At 35.7% G+C, this 21,643-nt stretch overlaps 1 protein-coding gene across 9 annotated transcripts in view; it reads right to left on the bottom strand.

Moving 5' to 3' along the window:
* Positions 1-21,643, bottom strand: part of ZNF438 (zinc finger protein 438) — a 183,594-nt gene that overhangs the window by 121,379 nt on the left and 40,572 nt on the right. For 2 of the 9 annotated variants that reach the window (XM_047741123.1, XM_047741126.1), the window contains one exon: positions 19,804-19,977. The exons of 5 other annotated variants lie outside the window; for them this stretch is intronic. The gene's annotated coding sequence lies outside the window, so the exon portion shown is untranslated. Of the gene's footprint in view, positions 1-1,413; positions 1,433-19,803; positions 19,978-21,643 lie in introns of those variants that run through there. 2 more of the 9 variants (XM_047741131.1, XM_047741128.1) reach the window with 2 other exon arrangements.

Raw genomic sequence — 21,643 nt, forward strand, 5'->3', positions numbered from 1 at the left:
CAGCAGTGAAGTCTCTTAAAAACTTGCCACTGAGATTGGATGAAGCTTTTAACACCAAAGTATAATCATGAATGATAACTTTTCAATATATATCCTGTCTTCCCACTGAAATTTTAATTTGGGAGGACTTACTGAAGTGGATCCTTACGATAAATAACAGAGTTGTATGTCCTTAGTGGAAGCTATTCTGAAATTGTACTTCACTAAAAAATAAGGAATAAATAAATCATCAATGGAGAAAAGGCTCCATCATATACTTAAGCTTTTTTGTTTTTGTTGTTTCTTCGTTGCTGTTGGGAACAGGAAGTGTGATAACTAACACCAGTATTTATAAATGTAAAACAGCCTCATTGCTTTATAGCTAAAACCCAACTATTTGTCTAATACCCAACTCACACTTCCTTTATGAAATCTCACACCACTCTCTAGTTAAAGTCAAAACGATTTTTCGTTCCACTAAGCTACATGAGTCTCATTCAGGCCGCTCACTTAGCACATCCCCACATTTAATGTACCATAAGTTGTTGTTCAGCTTGACTAGTGTATGTATTCTATTCACTGAAATGTCTAAAAGACTTTAGATTTATTTAGTAAGTATTTGTTGATGACTGACATTACTATTCAGTGCTTTATGATGGTCTTAGGAATAGAGAGTCCTTGGGAGAAAATGTAAGTGTTTTTCCATTATGAGAACAGTGAACAGGCTTATCAGTTTTAGGAAATGTTAACAGACTATCTATAATTTAAGTAACTTACAACTAAATCTCATTGTTTTCTATGACACAGCAGTGGCGTGGTTAGACCAGCCAGGAGTACAACACTTTTATGGACTTGGGCACAAAATGCTTTGAGAGAATTAACTGTTTAATAACAAAGGACTTCGAACAAGATCTATCATTAGAGACTAACAAAAAGGGTGAGAGAAACATTATTAGACATACACATAATAATGCATATACAGAACAGTTAAGAATCCACAGACGTAATCTGTCAGTTTAATTCACTCATTCAACAAACCATTATTGAAAGCCCATGGCGCGGCAGGCTCTGTTTTTCGTTTAGGGGAACTAAAGGTAAATGAGAAACACCAACCATTCCTATTGGCTCTCTAAGGCAAATCCAAACAGAATCAATCTAAAAATTCATCTACCCACCTCTGTGTAAAACCGTATTACACATGGTTATGATGCATAAAGAGTATTTTATCTCACTGTTTTAAGCAATACAAATAGTTTATTTCAGCCTAAACACCAGCAAGCTTAAATTATCCTAAAAGCTCCTTCCAAGAGATGTTGTTTCATTTCTAGTCTGTCCCCAAACCCTAAGGTTCCCAAGTTGTTGAATGAAGACACAGAGATGTGCTATTAGCAACACAAGCAAACCCAGAGCACTGTCTAAAGAAACACTCCTTACCTAACAATGAGGGCAGTGCTGGCCCAGGGACCCCCTGCCCCTATCAGTTCACCAGCAGCTGCTGACATAGTCTTAGGCTTCACAGGAGCACAGCATTTTCTTCTAAAACTTAAGGGGAAAGGCAAAAATAGAAAACCTTTGGCAACCGTGAAAATGTATATTTAAAAACTTGTGGAATAAAAATGAGCTGCTCTATACTTTTAAAACCAGAGAAAAAGGAGAAAATTACAAGTACCAGTAGCCTCCGTATGCTCAACTACAACCTGAATAGAACCGAAGCAGAAATGTGGCAGTTTCAGTTAAACAGCTTTGCATTTGAGGCAACTTAAAATGATCTAGCAGTTAAGCAAGCTGAAAGCAACATGGTAGAGACAAATTTTACTTTTAGAATCAGAACCCATTTCTCAAGTGTGTTAAGAAGAAAGAATGCAATCTTTAACAGATGGATGGGCTTTCATTTAACTAGAAATTCACTAAACCAGGAATCAGGAGATTTTAAAACCTACACAGTTAACTGGACAACACACTTGGATACTAAATTTGATTTTTAAAACTAGTAGGTTATGCTCTGTTCTTGTGTTAAATCACAGGGATTTCTTCTGGGATTGCAAAGGAATGAGCATGTAGCCTATCTCACGAAGGAAGGAGAGATTTCTAGCCTTTTAAAACAGGAGGTTCGCCTACATGATCACCTGGGACAAACTTGGCCACAGCAAGCAGGCTAGAAGGTTATAGGAGCCTGGGAATGTTTAACATCAAGAAAGAAATTACAGCTCAGTAAGATCAGAGGGAATTACACAGGAAATGTGAACAGTAACCCTTTCATATCTCCACACCCCTCCTACTGCCTGTGATAAATGGACTCCTGCAGCCATCCAGCCATGTGAATACACAGACCAACAGCAGAGGGGGACTGGGAAAAAGGAAAGAAGCCATTTTATATAAACACACACACACACACACTCACAGCCCAGCCAAAATTCATGCCATGCTAAAATCATGTTGCTCCAGAAAACTGCCTTTAGCCTTTCTAATCGCCACGTATGCACTGTATCACTGCCTTATCCAACAGAGCCTTAAGTAGAAATTCCAAAGAAACTTGAAGAATCAGGCAGGGGTGGGGGGACAGAATAGTTGGCAGACGCATCACAAGTAGGGAAACGTGGCTCCTCTGAAGCTGACCAAACAAACAGGTCTCCACCCTGGCTTATGTTTAAACATCTTATTCCTAGTCAGTCTGTAGGGAAAACATTCTTTCCACAATAAATAATACGCAACCGAATCAGAAATTCTTACTCCATCCTTTATCTGTTCTATGTAGAAGTTCTTCAGCATTACAAACCAGAAGCTCAGAGAAATCAACTACTTTTGAATTCTATTTAAGAAGTTTAGGTGGAGTCAAGGCAAATTAAATATTTCTTGTTTCAAATCTGGAAAAGCAAACGTGCGATCCTAGACTCCTCTAGAGACCCCTGGCTTGGGAATCTCAAGAAAACAAACTATTCTTACACAACTGCCTTCCTTTCAGAAAAGGGGAAATATTCAGTTTCCATAGACAGTTAGTTTAAAAGAGATTAATTAAAAACAAACAAACAAACAAACCCTATCCATAGTCCTCAGACAGTGAGGCCATGAGTGGGGCAGAAAAATAAAGAAAGAAAAAAGTGATATTTCCAATGGGCTAAGCTTAAAATATGGAATGGAATTTCACAGATCACTTTGAAATAAGGTTTAACTTTTTTCATTGGTATAACTTCGGGATAGAGGTGGCTTACCACAAAGAGTAGGTTAAGAAATAAATGAAAGTAAACAGAGATGACAAAGCAAACCACAGGTAAAAGTCAAAAGCTTTTTAGAACTATCCAGAAGAGGAACAATAAAACCAAAGGATTTTATTTTTTCCAGCAAAGTGCCTCCTCCACAGTACATGTATCTTCTTCAGGAAACAGCCTATACCAGTAGTGTTTTTGTATAATAAATGGCACATCAGTCAAATGGCAAATGAGATTTAAACTGCAGACTTCCTAGTTGCCTAAAACAACTGATTTCTTATGGCTCCCAGAGAGGCAATCTGATAACTCTTCAATAAGTTAAAGGTGCTTGTTCTTTCCATGGACTCTGAGTTTATGTTAACCTTTATGTTAGGAGAAGCATTACGGGGATGACAGGGAGCAAAATAATAAATTCTAAATAAGAAACCAGACAACTGAGGGGGCTTTCACACAAAGATCAGTTCCCCATTAAATGAGGACCCTGGGGGCGCCTGGGTGGCTCAGTGGGTTGGGCCGCTGCCTTCGGCTCGGGTCATGATCTCGGGAGTCCTGGGATCGAGTCCCGCATCGGGCTCTCTGCTCAGCAGCGAGCCTGCTTCCTCCTCTCTCTCTGCCTGCCTCTCTGCCTGCTTGTGATCTCTCTCTGTCAAATAAATAAATAAAATCTTTAAAAAAAAAAAAAAATGAGGACCCTGAAGGGCACCAAATAGAAACTCAGTGTAACCACCTCCCCATCTGGAAACAAGAGCTTACTTTTAGCACTTCTTAACCACCATTCACCCATGTCTTGTTCTGATAAGCACTTCATATCCCCACTGAATGTTGTTTGGAATCTTCAAAATAATTTAAGTATTATAACCAAAAAGAAATCACAGCAAGATAATTTGATTGTTTTTTTTTCCAACAATGTTGCACTGCAACAGGATTACACTTTTTTAAGTACACAGATGTTAATTTATATTTGCTTACTTTTATCTTGAAGACAAAAGATAAAAAATGTCTGTGAACATGAATGTATAATGACAATGAAATGATGATTACTGGGACCTTCAGCGTATCTCCTCTTTTGAGTTACTGTCAATGATCTTTTCAGTTCTTAAATTGGGCCTAAAGAAATGCTGACTGATACATATTAGGCCTTCGATATTTGTTAAGTGATTCAGCAGTAAGGCCACTTCTTCTATTTGGAAAATAAGAGAGCCCTAATATAGTACTCTCTTGCAAGTAATAAAGGATAGAAGCAACAAGGAGGTTAAATCTTCAGTACAGAGGCAATATAGCTAAAAGAGGCAAACTGTAGACAGCCTTGACAAGAGTTATGATAATAAAAATAGTCAGACTATCACCTAATATTTGCACATTTGTACAGTACTTCCCAATATATAAAACATTTTATATAATTTCAACCCTACAACTTTATAAAGCGGATGTTATTATCTTTTGATTCAAACAGCAGAAAGTGGCTTTTTCAAGATCACCCAGCTAGTTAAATAGCAGAGATGAGATTCAAACCTTTCTAAAAAGCTATCTCATTCATTCATTTTGTCATGAAATTCTGAAAATTTCCTCCAAAGGAAGACATGATAAACACAACCTTTTTTTCCCTTTCGATCCACTCACTATCACTCCCTTTCTACCAATTCCCATTGAAAAAAAAAAAAAAAAAATCTCCAAGCTCCCACTGCAACAGCCTCTCTCTGTTCCTCATACCAGAATGACTAAGGGCACAGGGAGAAGCATCTTCCAAAAACAAACCCCCTTCCACTTAGGTCTTGTAACCTACAACTTTCCCCAAAATAAGGATATCATCACAGGCAAGGACTTTTAAAACCATTAACTAGTGAGGAATGTCTGGGGTTGTCTGTTCTTTACTGAGAATGATCAAATATGACAAAAATTACCTCTGCATTCCTAAAAGGTGAGCAGGAGTTCCCCTCACATTTCCCTCCTTCTGGCTTCGCAAAAACACCCCCTCTGGGGACTTGGTAGTGAAAGGCTAACTGTGCAAGAGTAACAAAACTAACAGAACTAAAAGTTATTTTCTTACCAACTTGTATAGAGTATTCCTCACGTTTATTTTTGAAACCTTATTAAAGAATGATAAACTACTGGCATTAGTAATTTAATGTAAATGTGAGGTATAATGAAAGTAAAAATGTATTCCTACAAAGCCAACTATTTTTACTCACCTCTGAAGCTTATTGTAAAGATTATTAAGCTAAATTATATGAAAAATGCTAAATATCTCATCTAGCACAGAGTAACTACTCAATAAATGTCAGCTGTAATTAGTAACATTACTGAAGAATTAAAAACAAAACATGACAGAAGGCCATATTTAAAATGAACAAGCAAACAATATATTCCACAGGTTGTTTTTTTAAAATCTATGCAAAACATAAATATCCATTCTATGTATACAAACATATGCATATAAATATTCAAAAAAACTTTTTGGATGAATGAATGACAAAATGACCTCTGGGAGGATGGGGGGGGTGGTCAAAGGGAACTTTGATAGCTAATATAATTAATTTTTTAAAAAGCAAAATAGAAAATATCTTTACACAAAATCTTATCTTCATTCCTATAGTTGATTTCAGTAGTACATGAAAAGTTTACTTCTATTTTTAGGAAATGTATCCAAACGATGTCTGAAACTTCATTTTCTTTAGGATTACCATCTAAGTTTTATATTACATACTGCTTTCAATAATCTTCCTAATGATACTCCTAATTGGTATATTAAAAATACTTGCTGGTGCACAAAAAATATATTTACTAAGTTTTAGAACTCAATGTATTTAATCAAGGGGCAGGGAGTCTTTCAAAGTCCAGGAAGCCATAAATCAAAACAGTTTTACATAAAAAGATTACCTTTTCTCTTTAAATTTTCTGTTTACATTTAATAAACTACAGACAAAAAATCAAGTCCTTGATTCTTTTTAAAGCCAAAGGGTTGCCTACTTAAAATCATCATAACAATCTCAAATGTCTTGAGTGCTGTTCTAATTAAAAATCTTTCTTCCTAGGTTCTTCCTAACTTCTAATTCTTTTCTGTGCCATACGGATGCTGGTTTTAAAATTCTAACTTTCCTTCTAGTTTACAACCATAACTTTGACTTTTTCATCCCATTCTTTTTTCTTTCAGATCTTCTAGACTTGAGCCCATAAACTGTGGGCAAACTGGGTCACAAAAGCTCTTATTAACTCCCTCAGTGCAGCAAATAGAGGGCCTCCTGTGGTTCAGGCAGGGAGGTAACCCACATGCACCACAGATCCAGCCAGCCTGAGCCCTTCAATTTACAAATCCAGCTTATAAATTAAAGGCCTCCACTGCTGTAAAAAAGAGACCGACATTTCAATAGATGAACACTAGAGAAAGTAGCCTCTTCCTTGTCCAGGAGACACTGGGCTTAATAGGAAATCCCCACCTCAAAGAGCTGTGGGATTAAGGGATTGTGGGAGGCTGTGCAATCTCTTTAGATATATTCAAATTCAAGAAAGCCCCTTTCTGTAAATTAATGGAGAACAGTATTTGATCAAAAGGTATTTTCCTATAATTTCAAATAAAGCATTCTAGTTATCATTTGTAGCTGCCACAGGGCAATTCCAATAATAATAATAATAATAATATACAGCTTTATTTCTAGAAAATAAGCAGCACATGTACTGACATTTTTTTTCCTCCTAGATGTTCAGCTATGGACTCATTAATATTAAGCTGCTGGACCTACAAAAATGTACAATGGTTCCCCCAGTAGTCAACTCTCTTAATTTTAGACAGCTTAACTTCTCACAGTAGTTAAGAACATCAACTTTGGAAACAAGGCCTAGATCTACTTCATAATAATTGTCAACAGTCAAGTTACTCAGGTGCTCTGTGCCTCAGTTTCTAGGTTAATACTAATACCTACCTTATAGGACGACTGTAAGGGTTACTTAACTGGTTATACATAAAGCACCAGAACTGTGCCTGACACAGAGTCAAACATTGTGAAGTTTTTGGCTGTTATTATTATCCCTAACATCAGAAATGTATAGCTCTTGGAAAAAAAAAGAACCTTTAGCACAGCTCACTACAACCATTAAATAGGTTCTTTGAGACTGTTTAGTTCTATTAGAACACATGGAAAGTTCCCTGCATCATTCTCTCCTGTGCATTCTAATGATTTATTCCCTCCTGTATGTCTCCATGTACCCTGGGCTCTACTTATCCATTTACTCATCTCCTTCTGGACTATAAACGTCTTAAGAACAGGGATTCTATCTAACCTTGTAGTCTCAACATCTAACACAGAGCCTTGCATAGAGCAGATGCTCTACAAAAACAATGAAACATAGTCTTAGCAATTTACCCTTGAAAGCCCATGGCCATGACATTAATTCCTTTGTGAAGAAGCTGTGTTTTGCAACTCTTTACCTGGGTAGTCCAGCAGAAGGTGAATAACCTTCTGCATGATAATGACATACAGTACCCTTCTATGTACAGGCTGAAGAGAAGAGGAATCCTGTGTCCCACAGAAGAGTCTAGAATTCCGGTTGTTACTACCAATAACAAAGGTCTTCCTCTACCAAGAAAAAAAGTATTAGCCATTTATCCATCTGCCTTACTCAAGTTAGGTTCTTAAGGACAGAAGCCACTGAATGTTGACCTCCACATCCCTAGGTGGGCCTACCACACAACGGCGCTTCATAAAAGCCTATCACCTGCATTTTTTATCCAAGCTTCTAACTTACTTGTATTTTACTTGGATTTATTCATGACATGTCTTTATTTACTAGAATAAAACACATTTCTGAAATGAAACAATTATCCTTTTTCCCCAGAAGCTCTTGGTAGAGAGGGAAATGAAAGTCCGCAAAGTGATGACTAGAGAAGAGAAGCAACTAATGTCTGCTTGCATGATCTATTCCGTGCTGCCCCAGATGAATCCTTTGTCAGTGGCTCAGCCTCCAGAACCAAGCCAGAACAAAGCCTTTCTTCAAAAAAGAATCACCCTTTGACTGCTGTATAGATTTTATTCAGTCAGCACTGTTTCCTCGCTCTCTTACCATTGTGACATGTTCATTATTTCAAAATTCTATCTGCCCACCCTGCTTGTGACCATGTCCAGCTTAGCTTATGACAAAAAGCCAGCTTGGGAAGCATCCTCTCGCTGATGTTGTGAAACATGAATTTAGTGCCAGCAGCCTTTTGACCACTCAGGAGCTCATCAATGAAAGACCTTCAGTGTGACCTTTAGTCTCATGTCTGACTATTATCACCCAGTGGGCCCACGTCCCAGCACCCTCAATCTCAAGACAAGCACATATCCTAGAATCACCTTCTGGGAGTCTAGATAAATATCTTTCCACATTTTCTCAGGGAAAAGGAGTGATTTCACATTCCTCTAAGTCATTGTATGAGAAGACTACTTCCACGTGTTTTAACTGGGATCTCCAGCACGCATGTGTCACTTACTTAATATTAGGTCAGAACATAAACACACAAGTCATATATGATCCCTTCTTCTAACTCTCTGCACTCAAAGCAATAAGATAAGTGATTTATTCCTCTTGACTCTGCAAGATGAAATTAAGCTGATTTCTTTGCTTAATGAAATTAAAAATAAAACTGCTGTCAAATGGAAACTTCTTTGCTATCTTTGGGGTCCTGGCCAGTCATGGAATTTTAAAGTTAGAAAGGATCTCCAAGAGTCATCTTCCTCATTTCATAGATCTAGCCTGAGGCCCAGAAAAGCTGAGTGTTTTGCCATGGTCACAAACAAAAACAGAGAACCAAAGCTGGGGAAAAAAAGGCCTTCCTGCCTCCTCAGCCCTTATGCCGTCCACATACCACACTAAGATGAGTCTCTTGGCAAGAGACTTCACTATAACCGGTAATCCCAGAGAGACTGTTCTCAGCTTCACTTCACTCCCTACATCTTGGTAGTCCAGCCACATAATTATCTGCTTTAAAAATAGATAGATAGATAGATAGATAGATAGATAGAGATGGACATCTATCTATATATATATATATATATATATATGACAAGATGGAAGTCTTGTCATTCATTCATATATATGTATACATGAATGAAAATAACTAAAATAACTCTAAAAATAACTTTGCAACATCACTATTAAAGATATTACCCCTAGCAACTGCCACAGGCTGCTTCTTTCCACACTGTTTCCAAGACAAGACTGAGTGCTATCTAAGCCCCTACTTCCCTAAGTAGTCTTTAAGCATAATGTGAAAAAAATGGGAAAGCCCCATATTCAAGCTTCCTTATTATAGAAAGGGAATGGAGCTGGTACACTCTCTTGACAAGGAACATTCTAGATAGGCTAACAGCCTATCAGAGACTCAAAGCACTGAAAGGACAGCTTCTCTCATGACGCTAACATTAATGAGAATGTGAATGCATGCCCTGTATTACTTATATAGTAATGACAGGGACATCTCCAAAACAAGCTGACTAGTAAATAACTGGAGATGTTCCCATAAATTGAAAAAATCAGAACAAATTAAATGAAGATAAACTTTAAATCAAAGAGCAAGAAGTCCAAAACACAATGGAAACAAAAAAGAATTTAAAACAGAAAGCTTCAAACAAGCTTCAAACTTGATCAATAGAGTAAAACCAATTAGATCAATTCTGACAATAAATATAAATGATTTAAAATATCCTTAAAAGAAAAGGTTCTCACTAGGTTAAAAAATGAAATCTAGCTATACTCTATTTTTAGGAAATATCTAAAAGACATGACAAAGAAAGAGCAAATATAATAAGTATAAAGACATATAGGGAAATATAAACTAAGGTAGCAATATTCATGTCAGCTAAAATACAAAGCACATAGCAAAAATTAGGAAGAAAGTCATATTATTCTGACAAAAGTATAATTATCAATTGAGATGTTGAAAGCAAATAATACATTAACACACATTCTAAACCAAAAACCGATACAAATATAAGGAAAAAGTAATAAATTAATGATTTATATCTTTAAGCCTTTGACAGACTAGACAAAAAAATTATAGAAAAGTTGGTAACAGATAAATAATTCTAGCTGAAACTGTACTTCAAATTTTGAGTTTTGACTTTTCCCAGGTTAACAACATAACACCGAAAAACTGGTAACAGTAACACTGAACTCTCATGATGCCAAGCAGGCACAGCTCCCAGTCAGCCACACAATCATGAGGGTAAATGACCAATAGGCTTAAAACACATACAACCATTCTGTTTTTCACTTTCAATAGAGCATTCAATTTATTACATGAGATATTCAACATTTTATTATAACACATTCTTTATGTTAGAGGATTTTGCCCAGCAGGCTAATATAAGTGTCATGCATACTTAAGGTAGGCTGAGCTAGCTATGATGTTTGGTAGCTTAGATGTACTAAATGCATTGTCAACTTAACTTAAGATACTTTCAATGTACAATGGGTTTATCAGGATATAACCCCACTGTAAGTTGAAGAAAACCTGTATATCAATTTAATAATAATTAGTACGTAAAGTTTAAAAGTAACTTAAACTTTGAGAAACATTCTCTTAAATAATTATTTTAATTGAGACTGCCCCCTAAAATATATCTAATATTTCAATATATCCAAAAAGTACACAGAGAAAAATAGAATTCTTAAATGCTTTCCTTTGAATTAGTATATAAACTTTCTGCTATAACAAAGAGATTCAGGGGCGCCTGGGTAGCACAGTCAGTTAAGTGTCCAACTCTTGGTTTTGGTTCAGGTTGTGATCTCAGGGCCACATGAAATCAAGCCTTGTGTGGGGCTCTGCGCTCAGCATGGAGTCTGCTTGAGAATCTCTCTCCCTCTGCCACTGCCGCTCCTGCTCATGCTCACTTTCTCTCTAAAATACATAAATCTTTGAAAAAAAAATAAAAAAATACAGTAGCTCAAGTTAGAAATTCTTCTTTTTCATGTTATAATATTGGGTGGCAAGGAAAGGTATGCTGTACAAGATCACCACGGACCTACACTGGCTCTATTATCCTTTACATGACCTCCAGCTCTGGACCTAAGATGGTTGCTACACCTGATATAACATGCCAGCCAAGCAGAAAGGGAAAAGAGAAAGTCTAGGACATGTGGCTTGTTTTGAAGGGGTTAACATTATACAATCATCTTTCAACTATTATTAGCCACAAAGTCACACCCTGCTGCAAGAAAAGCAGAACAATGTAGTTTCTAGGTGGACGGCCATATATATGCTCAGGTAAAATCTAGAGGTCCTGTTTCTAAAATGAAGAATAGATTCTAAGAGACACTGGAGTATTATGTACATATTCTGATTAGAAAAATGCAAAAGAATAATAAAACAAAACCCAGAATGAATTCTGTGTAATCACTTCATTTTAGCTGGATTCATCTGAGTGCCAAGGACACTACCAAATATCTATTTAAGAAGACAGAAAAGTACATCAGTGAAATCTAAGGATGCTCGGGTCCTATTCCAATATATCAAATCACAGGCTAGAAAGTATACTGAGAATTCATTTATTCTCTTTCCTTGCTTAAGGATATTTAATTCATGTATTATTATTTCTATTGTATATACTGATTTATCTGAACAGACTTTTCAGGTTGACTCAGTATCAATCAGTCTTATACAGAGGTCTTCTACTATTAGACAGAGTTAATCTTTTGCTAAATAACTTTCAATATTTGTGGAATGCTTTTTAAAACATTACTAGGGTTGCCTGGGTGGCTCAGTCAGTTAAGCATCTGACTCTTGGTTTCAGCTCAGGTCATGATCTCAGGGTCATGAGATCAAGCCAGCAAAGGGCTCTGCACTCAGCACAGAGTCTGCTTGAGATTCTTTTCCTCCTCCTCTCCCTCCCCTTCTGTCCCTCTCCCTGCTCACACTCTCTCTCATATAAATAAATAATCTTAAAAAAATAAAACATTATTGAACTACAGTTTATATACAGTAAAATATGTGCATTTTCATGCATATTTCAATGCATTTTACAAATGTATATCCATATGTCCCTATAATCACCACCAGAACACACTCATGCCAAAAGTTTTCTCAGACCCAATCCAGGTCAATTACACTGACCTCTCAGCTGCAGGCAACAACTTGTCTGCTTATTATCACTAATGATTAAATTTGCCTTTTCTAACATTTCTGATATAGTAATCCAAGGCAGTAAATGGAATCATAGAATTTGGATTCTTTTGTGTCCGGCTTATTTAACTCAGCATAATGTTTCTGAGAGTCATTCATGCTGTGTGTATCAGTTCTTTAGCCCCTTTTATTGCCAAGTAATATTCCACTGCATGGATATACCACAGTGTGTTTATCTAGTCACTAGTTGATGGTCCTAGCTTGCAGCTATTATGAATAAAGCTGCTATGAACATTCATGCGCAGGTGTGTGTGTAAACTGACTTTCATTTCTTTGGGGTAAATATTTAGGAGTAAAATTGTTGCATCTTATGGCAATAATATTTACCTTTGTAATACTACCAAAGTGTTTTCTAAAATAGTTTTATCATTTCACTTTCCCCATGGCAAAATATATGAAAGTCCAACTGGTCTACATCTCAGCTAACAGGTGCTCTTTTAAAATTTTTAATTTTAGCTATTCTGACAAATACATAGTGGTATCTCATTGTATCGATTTGGGTTTTTTTCTGAGGTTTAATAATATTGAATCTCTTTTCCTGTGCTGCACCGGCCATTCATTATTTTCTTGTGCACATTTTTTTAACTGGGTTGTCTTATTAATTAATAATTAATGAGCTTATTAATTAATGGGCTGTAAAAGTTCTTTATATATTCTGGTCACAAGTCATTTGTCAGATATATATATATACACACACATATATATATATATATAGTGCATATGTTCTCTCTGTTTAAAGACTACCTTTTCATTTTCTTAATGATATCTTTCAAAGAATAGAAGTTTTAAATTTTGATAGAGTCCCATTTGTCAATTTTTCTTTTATGGTTCATGCTTTTTGTGTCCTAAGATATCTCTGCCTATCCCAACTTCACGAATATTTTCTGTGATTTTTTTTCTTAAAGTTTTATAGTTTCAGTTTCAATCAGTTTCAGATCCATGATTCTTCTCAAGATATTTTTATATATGAAGAATAAGGGTTGAGGTTAATTTTTAAAAAAACATTTGGATATCCAGGTGTTCTAGTACCATATGTTGAAAAGACTATCTTTTCTCCATTTAATTACCTTGGCATAATTATCAAAAATCAATTGACTATATAGTGTGGGTTTGTTTCTGGATTCTCTATTCTATCCCATTGATATACATGTCTACTTTAAACCAACACTGATTTGATCACTGTGGCTTTAAAGAGGAAGCTTTAAAATGTAGAGAAAGTCTTGAGGCACTTGGGTGGCTTGATCTGTTGAGCATCCAACTCTTGATTTTGGCTAAGGTCATGATCTCATGGGTCATGGGATTGAGCCCTGTATCAGGATCTGCACTCAGCAGGGAATATGCTTGAGATTCTCTCTCTCTCAAATAAATAAATTTTTTAAAAAGTAGAGGAAGTTTTGAAACTTCCAATACTGTTCTTGTCAATTTTTTTTTAACTTTTCTAGGTCCTTTGTATTTCCATACAGATTTAAAATCTCAATTTCCAATTTTTTTTTTTTAAAGATTTTATTTATTTGACAGAGAGAGATCACAGGTAGACAGAGAGGCAGGCAGAGAGAGAGAGAGAGAGAGGGAAGCAGGCTCCCTGCTGAGCAGAGAGCCCGATGCGGGACTCGATCCCAGGACCCTGAGATCATGACCTGAGCCGAAGGCAGCGGCTTAACCCACTGAGCCACCCAGGCGCCCCACAATTTCCAATTTTTCATTGCTAGTATATACACATACATCTGATTTTGTATATCTACTTTGTGTCCTATAATCTTGCTAAATTCAATTATAAATTCTAGTGGTTTTTGGGAGATTGCTCAGCATTTTCTCTATACATGACCATGTTATGTGCAAATGAAGATGTTTTATGTCTACTTTGGCAATCTGTATGCCATTTCTTTCTTTTTATTGCCTATTACACTGGCTGGGGTCTCCATCACAGTGCTAGATAGACATAAGGAGGGAGTAGGCATCCTTGCCTTGTTTCTTATCTTAGGCGGTAAGCATTCTAACTTGTGATATTAATGAGATTTTAGCTAGAGATTATATGTAGATGTCTTTTCTCAAGCTGAGAAAGTTCCATTCTGTTTTTAGTTTCCCAAGAGATTCCTTTTATGAATGGCTCTTGAATTTAGTCCACTGTTTTCTTTGCAACTATTCACAGTACTGTATAGCTTTTTCCCATTTTTCCTGTTACACTACTATGTACTACATAGTGTACTACACTATACTACTATGACTTACACTAGGGGAATATCCTAAAATTAAACCAAGCTTGCACACCCAGGAAAAACCCATGTTTTTATATACTGCTGGATTTAATTTACTAATCTTTAAAAACTTTTCTTGTATGTTCATGAGGATATTTGTTCATAGTTTTCTTGTAATATCTGTACATTGATTGGTATCAACATAATGCTGATATCCTAAAATGAGTTGGGATGTGTTCCTTCTTTCTCTATTTTCTGAATTATTTCTCCTTTAAATGTTTGATGGAATTCATCAGTTACAACATTATAACATCCAGTTATGGGACTGGAATTCTTTTGGTTTTTGTTTCTGGTTTGCTTTGTTTGTATGGAAAGGGTTTTAACTAAGGATATAACTTCTTTAAGATATGGTACTACTCTAATTTTATTTCTTCCAGAGTCAAATTTCAGTAATGTGTGTCTTCCAAGGAATTTATCTGTTTCATCAGTGTTGTCAAACTTATTTCTAAATATTTCTATATGCTATTAATTTCTGTAGAATATGTAATGACATCCCTTCTTTCAATCCTGATATTATACTTACTAACATGTGTTTTCCTCCTTCTTTATTTTTCTTGATTAGACTATCTAGAGGTTTATTCATCTTTTCAAAAAGGCTGCTTTTGGTTTCCTTGATCATCTCTTCGATTTCTGTTCTTGTTGATTATTTCCTTCCTTCTACTTACTTTGGTTTTAATTTGCTCTTCTTTTTCTGGCTTCTTAAGGTGGATATTTAGATCACTTATTTATCCCCTTCTTCTTTTCTAATACACGTATTTAAAGTTAAAAATTTGAGCACTGCTTCAGCTAAACCTTTCGGATTTTTATGTGTTTTCATTCTGATTCACTTCAAGACAACTTTTAATTTCCCTGTTTTATTATTATTTTTTTAAACCAATGTGTTAGAAGCATTTGGTGTAATTACAAATATTGAGGATTTTTCAGATACCTTTCTGATATTCATTTCTAACTTAATTGCTGGGGTCAGAGGACATACTATGCATAACTTCCAGTCTTTTAAAGTTAATGAGACTTGTTTTATATATTAGCATGTGGTGGTCTATGTTGATGAATGTTCCACATGCACTTGAAAAGAATATAAACTCTGCTCTTCTTGAGTGAAATGTTTTATAAATACTAATCAAATTAGTTTACAGTGTTGTTATACACATATCTATATCTTTCCTGATATTCTTTGTACTTGTCCCATCAATTACTTTTATCAGTGCTGAAATGTCCAATTATAATAGATTTCTCAATGTATTCTTTCAGCTCTATTGGTTTCTGCTTCATGTATTTTGACAATATAGCATATTGGCTGCATTTAAAGTTATTATTTCATCTTGAAATATTGATCCATTTATCATTACGAAGTGTCCTTTTTTAACCTTATTAACATCATTTGTTCTGAAGCTCACTCTGATATTAATATTAGCCACTCCAGTTTTCTGTTACCTAGGACTTACATTGTATATATTTTTCCAACTTTTTTCTAACCTATTTCAAGAGTTTCTTGAGAACAACATAGAGTTTACTCTTACTTTTTTATTCAATCTGAGTATCTTTGCCTTCTAATTAGAGTACATCATCTACATTTAATGTGATTACTGACATGGTTGTATATAGTTCTACCATCTTGTTGCAGGTTTTCTATTTGTCCCTTCTATTTTGTTCCTTTTTTCCCTTTTTTTTTTTTAATCTTCTTTTGGATTTTTTTTTTTTTAGGAGTTCATTTCATATTCACCAATGGTTTCTTATTAGTTAAAACTCTCTTTTTACAACCTTTTAAGGGGATGCTCTCTAACTTAATATAACCTACCTTCAAAACACATTACACCTTCATGTCTAAGACTATTACAATAATATGATTCCTTTCCCCATCCAATCCTTTGAGCTATTGTTGTCACACATTTTACTTTTACATGTTATAACTCCACTAGACAGACACTGTTATTATTTTTTGCTTCAAAGGGTTACCTTTAAAAAAAAAACTGAAATACAAAGAAAAAAAATTCTTATGTTTATTGACATGAGACATTTCAAGGATTCTTTATTCCTTTGTATAGTCCAAATTTCCATCTGCTACCATTTCCTTTTTGCTTAAAGAAATTCCTTTAATATTTCTTATAACGTAAGTCTGCTGGTAATAAGTTGTCTTAATTTTTGTCTAAAAAAGCTCTTCCTCTCTTATGTTTTTTCCTCCTTAACGTCCTAAAATATTTTTGTTAGCTATGGAATACTAGGTTGACAATCTTTTAGCACTTAAAAAATGCTATTAAACTGCATTCTGGTTTGAATAGTTTCTTATAAGTCTGCTGTCTAAATTCTTAACTGTATTCCTTTGTATGCAATGTATTTTTTTCCCCTCTGACAGCTTTTAAAATTTTTTCATTATCGCTGATTTTCAGCAATTTTCTTATGCTGTGCCTTGGAATGTATGTATCTTGCCTGGGGTCTGTTTAATTTTTTGGACCTACGGGTTTAGAGCTTACTTCAAATTGGGGGAAATTTCAGCCATTATTTATTTAAATTTTTTTTCTCTCTTGCCCTCCCCCCAAAATTCTGAGACTCCACTCACACTTATGTTAGACTCATGGTATTTATCTTATAGGGCATCAAGTTGCTTTCATCTTTTTCAGTCCTTTTTCTATCCCGTGGATGAATTCTCGTCGTTTTCAAGTTCACAGACCTTTTCTCCCAAAGGATCTAATCTGCACTTAATCCCACCTAGTTACCACATTTTTAAATCTCTAGATATTCCAATTCTCATATATTTATTTACATGGGCCATATTTACAATAGCTGCTTCACCGTACTTGTCTGCTAATTGTACCACCTCTGCCATTTTAGGGTCTATTTTTATTGTCTCCTTGTTCTGAGATTTTTCTCTTGCTCCTTTGTTTATCAAGTAAGGCTTAACTAGATACAATTTACTTGAATTTTATGTTGCTGAGTGCTAGATTTTTTTGTATTAATTTATAGAGTATTAAACTGCCAGACAGTAAAGTTACCTGCAGATTAACAAGATTCTTTGGAGGCTTGGTTTTAAGCTCTTTTAGAACTTGTGTAGAGGAACCTTTATTCTAGGGCTCATTCTCAGGAAGAACTGATAAGTTTTCATTCTTTACAAGTTATCCTTGCCAACTTCTAGGGGTTTCAAATTGAATGCACAGTGTGGTGTTCAACCAAATCCTCAAGAACACCCCTATGTGGCTTTCAGGAATTCTTTCTGTGCCGAACACCCTCTTCTCCAGGAGAATGAGATTTTAAATGTATCAGACTTTCCTATCTTGCCTCCTTTTTACTTCCTTCCCTGCTCTATAGTGAAAGACCCTTCACTTCTAGATTCAGGTTACTGAATTTTAAAGGTTGAAAGGAAAACCAATCTCCCTTTAAAAGCCTGCTTGGCCTACCTTACTAAAAAAGGATGCAGCAATGTAAAGGGTGTTTATTTATATAAACACACACACTCACACACACACATACACACACACACATTGTTTAGAATACAGAAAAAGCACAGATTTTGCTTCTCAGTAAACTTAACGCTTAAAAAGTAGCAAATCAATAAATATTAAAAAGTAGGATTCTCTACTCTAAACCGTAATTCTGCATAAAAAAAGTATTTATTTCTCTACCCTTTTTCTTAAAAATATTTGCCCTTTACTATTTGTTTTGGAAGATGCCCTGACTGAAGCCCCCACTATACCATTAAATAGTTTACATGTTTACTGAGGAAAAAAATGAGATTTTTGGGGGAGACTGAAGATAGACATGTGGGTGGCAGGAAGCAAATGTTTCCTCCAAAGCTAGGCTGTCATAAACCCAGTTTATATCTTTTTTAAGTCAAATTGAGTAATAGTGCAAATTTCATTTTTGAATTTTCTTCTCATTATGTTATAAGAATAACTAAGAGTCACTGAATAGTCTTTAAAAACATGATCCTTATCCAGGGATGGAACTAAGGAGAGATGAGTGAGGCACCTACCTCTCCTTAGTCCCAGGCCTGTTCTTAACAAACATAATAGGAAGGTACTGAAATTCCTTACTATACAGAGTGGGGTCCATAAATCAGTATCAGCATTATCTGGGAACTTGTCAGAAATGTAACATCTTGCCCTCCCCAGACTTAATCAAAATTTCATTTTAATAAGGTCTCCATGTGATTCATATATACATTAAAGTTTCAAAAACAGTGCCCTAGTTTATCTATTTCTTCTATTATTGAAGTTCTGTATTATTTTTAATTATTTTGCCATAATAACTATTTTTCTATGATAACATTATAATAGAACCCCACTGTATATATATTTGTGTTCTTGAGTAATTATCTTATTAAAAGGAATATGTTAAATTGGGAATCCTAAGTCATTATGTTTTCTTTCAAATTTGAAACTTCTAAGCTGCTTGGTCTGAGAAACCACTTAACTGGGCTTCCTGGAATTATGAGTTAAGAAAATTCACAGGTCAAAATAAAAAGTGGCTATACACATGAACTTGAATCCCAGCTCTGACAAAACTAGCCGTATAACTATGGGCAATGATGTAACCTGTCCAAGACAGTTTCCTCATATGTTAAATGGGGGTTATAATAGCCTCACAGGATTGCTATGAGGATTAAGTTAAGTAAAAACAGATAAAGCATTTAGAAAACATGTTAAGTAAAACAGATAAAGCATTTAGAAAACATATGTGTTTGCAATTAAGAGGAAAAATTAGTAAATAAAGAGGCTCTAAGTGAACCCGATGTATTTTTAAGGTCTGAATTTTCAAACATCATCTATATGTAGTTTAAAAGCCTCTTTCTTCTTATCCTTGATTCTTGGATCTGTCCTAAGTAGATGAGTTTGACAGAAAAAAGTGCATTACATTTAAGAACTGCTTCTTCCGGGATGCCTGGGTGACTCAGTTGGTTAAGCAGCTGCCTTCGGCTCAGGTCATGATCCCAGCGTCCTGGGATCGAGTCCCACATCGGGCTCCTTGCTTGGCGGGGAGCCTGCTTCTCCCTCTGCCTCTGCCTGCCATTCTGTCTGCCTGTGCTTGCTCTCTCTGACCAAAAAAAAAAAAAAAAAAGAACTGCTTCTTCCTTTTCTTTCTTTAGTACTTCATTATTAGTTTTAAAAGAAATGTGGATATGTTAGTCTTCTGCTAAGGCCAGATACAAAACTTAATCTTAATTGCCAGGTGCAAGAAGTCAAGAACCATGACACATATGTAATGCTCATGTTACCTTTATAGTTGAGGAGGTACTGCTATCAATTCTCTCCTCCTAGGAGAATTCCTGGCTCGAGTCAAGACAGGAATATCAATACAGGAGATAATCCAAACTGCATGTTTTGAATCAGAGGAGTAGTTTTATTTGGGCAAAGCCAACATAGTAACCATGAAGAAGGGGCAGTCAAATCTAAAAGACAGAGATAGGTATAACGGGAAAGGAGGCAGCAAAGTCAGAAACCCAGAAAAGATTGAGAAATAAGAGAAGATTCAAGGTGAAAGCAGGGTAAGGAGTTCAGGCCTTCCTTAGAACAGTATATTCATATACTGCTGATTTCATATTGATCTGCCAAGCACCATGCTGGTTGGAGCAGGCCCTGGTGCTACACGAAGCTGCCAGGCTAGAGGCAACTTCTAGATGTGCCATCCTATTATTTGGGTCCTAGCTACCAGAAGCAATCAAATATAAAGTACTTTAGTATCCAGAGACCCTGAAAATTATTCTTTCTTATATCATTGATTCCAAATTCCACAGTTCAGGGGTTATAAGCAACTGGGATTTGCACGAATAGCATTATCCAGGTCTAACTAAAAGCACTTATAACAAAGTTCTCTACTACAAAATCCTACTTCTGCCTTTCTAAGAGAAGATAAGGGAATGGCTACATCACCCTCAAGGAAACATTCAAACATGATCACTAATTCTCAAAGGCTTCTGATGTAAGGGAAACTATGAGGTGAATTTTCCATTTCTAGTAAACTTTAATCAAAACGCTATTTCCACCAAAAAAAAAAAAAGACATTACCACATATTATTCTCTCTACTTCTGCAATTTAGTGAACTTTTTGTTTAACAACTAAAACCTACCAGGGAATTTGTATATGTATGTATTGCTTATTTTAGACCAAAAATTAATCAAAATAAAATCTAAATAAAAAATGGAAGAAAGGAAAATTTCTCAAAGTAATTTCCTTTAGATGGGGACTTGAGCAATCTGACTGGAATCAACCCTGAAAGCAGCTCTTCTTTCTCTTCAAATATTGGAAACTTTTACCCTTTATTGGTGAAAGTTTCCAATACAAATACAGGAGAATAAATCTGAGGAAGACTTGGAAAGAGTGCCCTGAAGAAAAAAAATAAAAGATTCTAAAAACTTATATAATCTGAGTTAGAAAGATCTAAAAATGAATTCTCTGACCCTTCACTCCAGCACATTTTTCCTCCACAACTTGTGGAGCCCCAACCTGATCAGCCTCAAAGATATATACGCTGCCAGTGCTGGAGAACTCACTGTCCAGTGAAGGAACCCAGTTTATTTGCAAGGAAATGTAACTGTTGCCAGCTTATTCATTATAGTGCTCATTACACTAAGCAGAAATTCTCTGACTTCTCCCATTGATTCTAGCTATGTCTTTCTGTTGCTCTGAATCTCCAAGTCCTCTTCCACTTGAAAGCAATGCAAATTACAGAAACTTGGAATAATAAAGTTGCAAAATTTCTAGTGTAACCTCACTTACTACATACGCTAGAGAGCCTTGGGTATGTATGTTTGTTCTCTCTAAATCCACCTCCGCTGCTATCAGACTGGAGTCTGAGCTGGTTGGAATGAGGGTGCAGGGTAGGGAGTAAGAGGGATTTAGTTGATTCCAGTGGCCTTGGAGAATTTAAGGAATTGCAAAAGGGCAACTGTGGCTAGAGCAGTGTGAGCAAGACAGAGAATAGTAGGAGATAAAGTCAGCAGGCAGAACACGCAGGGCCTGGCAGAACATAGTAAGACTTGGGGTTTTATCCTGAGTGTGATGGGTAGTCACTCAAGGGTTCTGAACAGGAAAATGACAGGAACTGTTAAAACATT

The sequence above is a fragment of the Lutra lutra genome, chromosome 8, assembly GCF_902655055.1.
Source record: "Lutra lutra chromosome 8, mLutLut1.2, whole genome shotgun sequence".
NCBI classification, from domain to species: domain Eukaryota; kingdom Metazoa; phylum Chordata; class Mammalia; order Carnivora; family Mustelidae; genus Lutra; species Lutra lutra.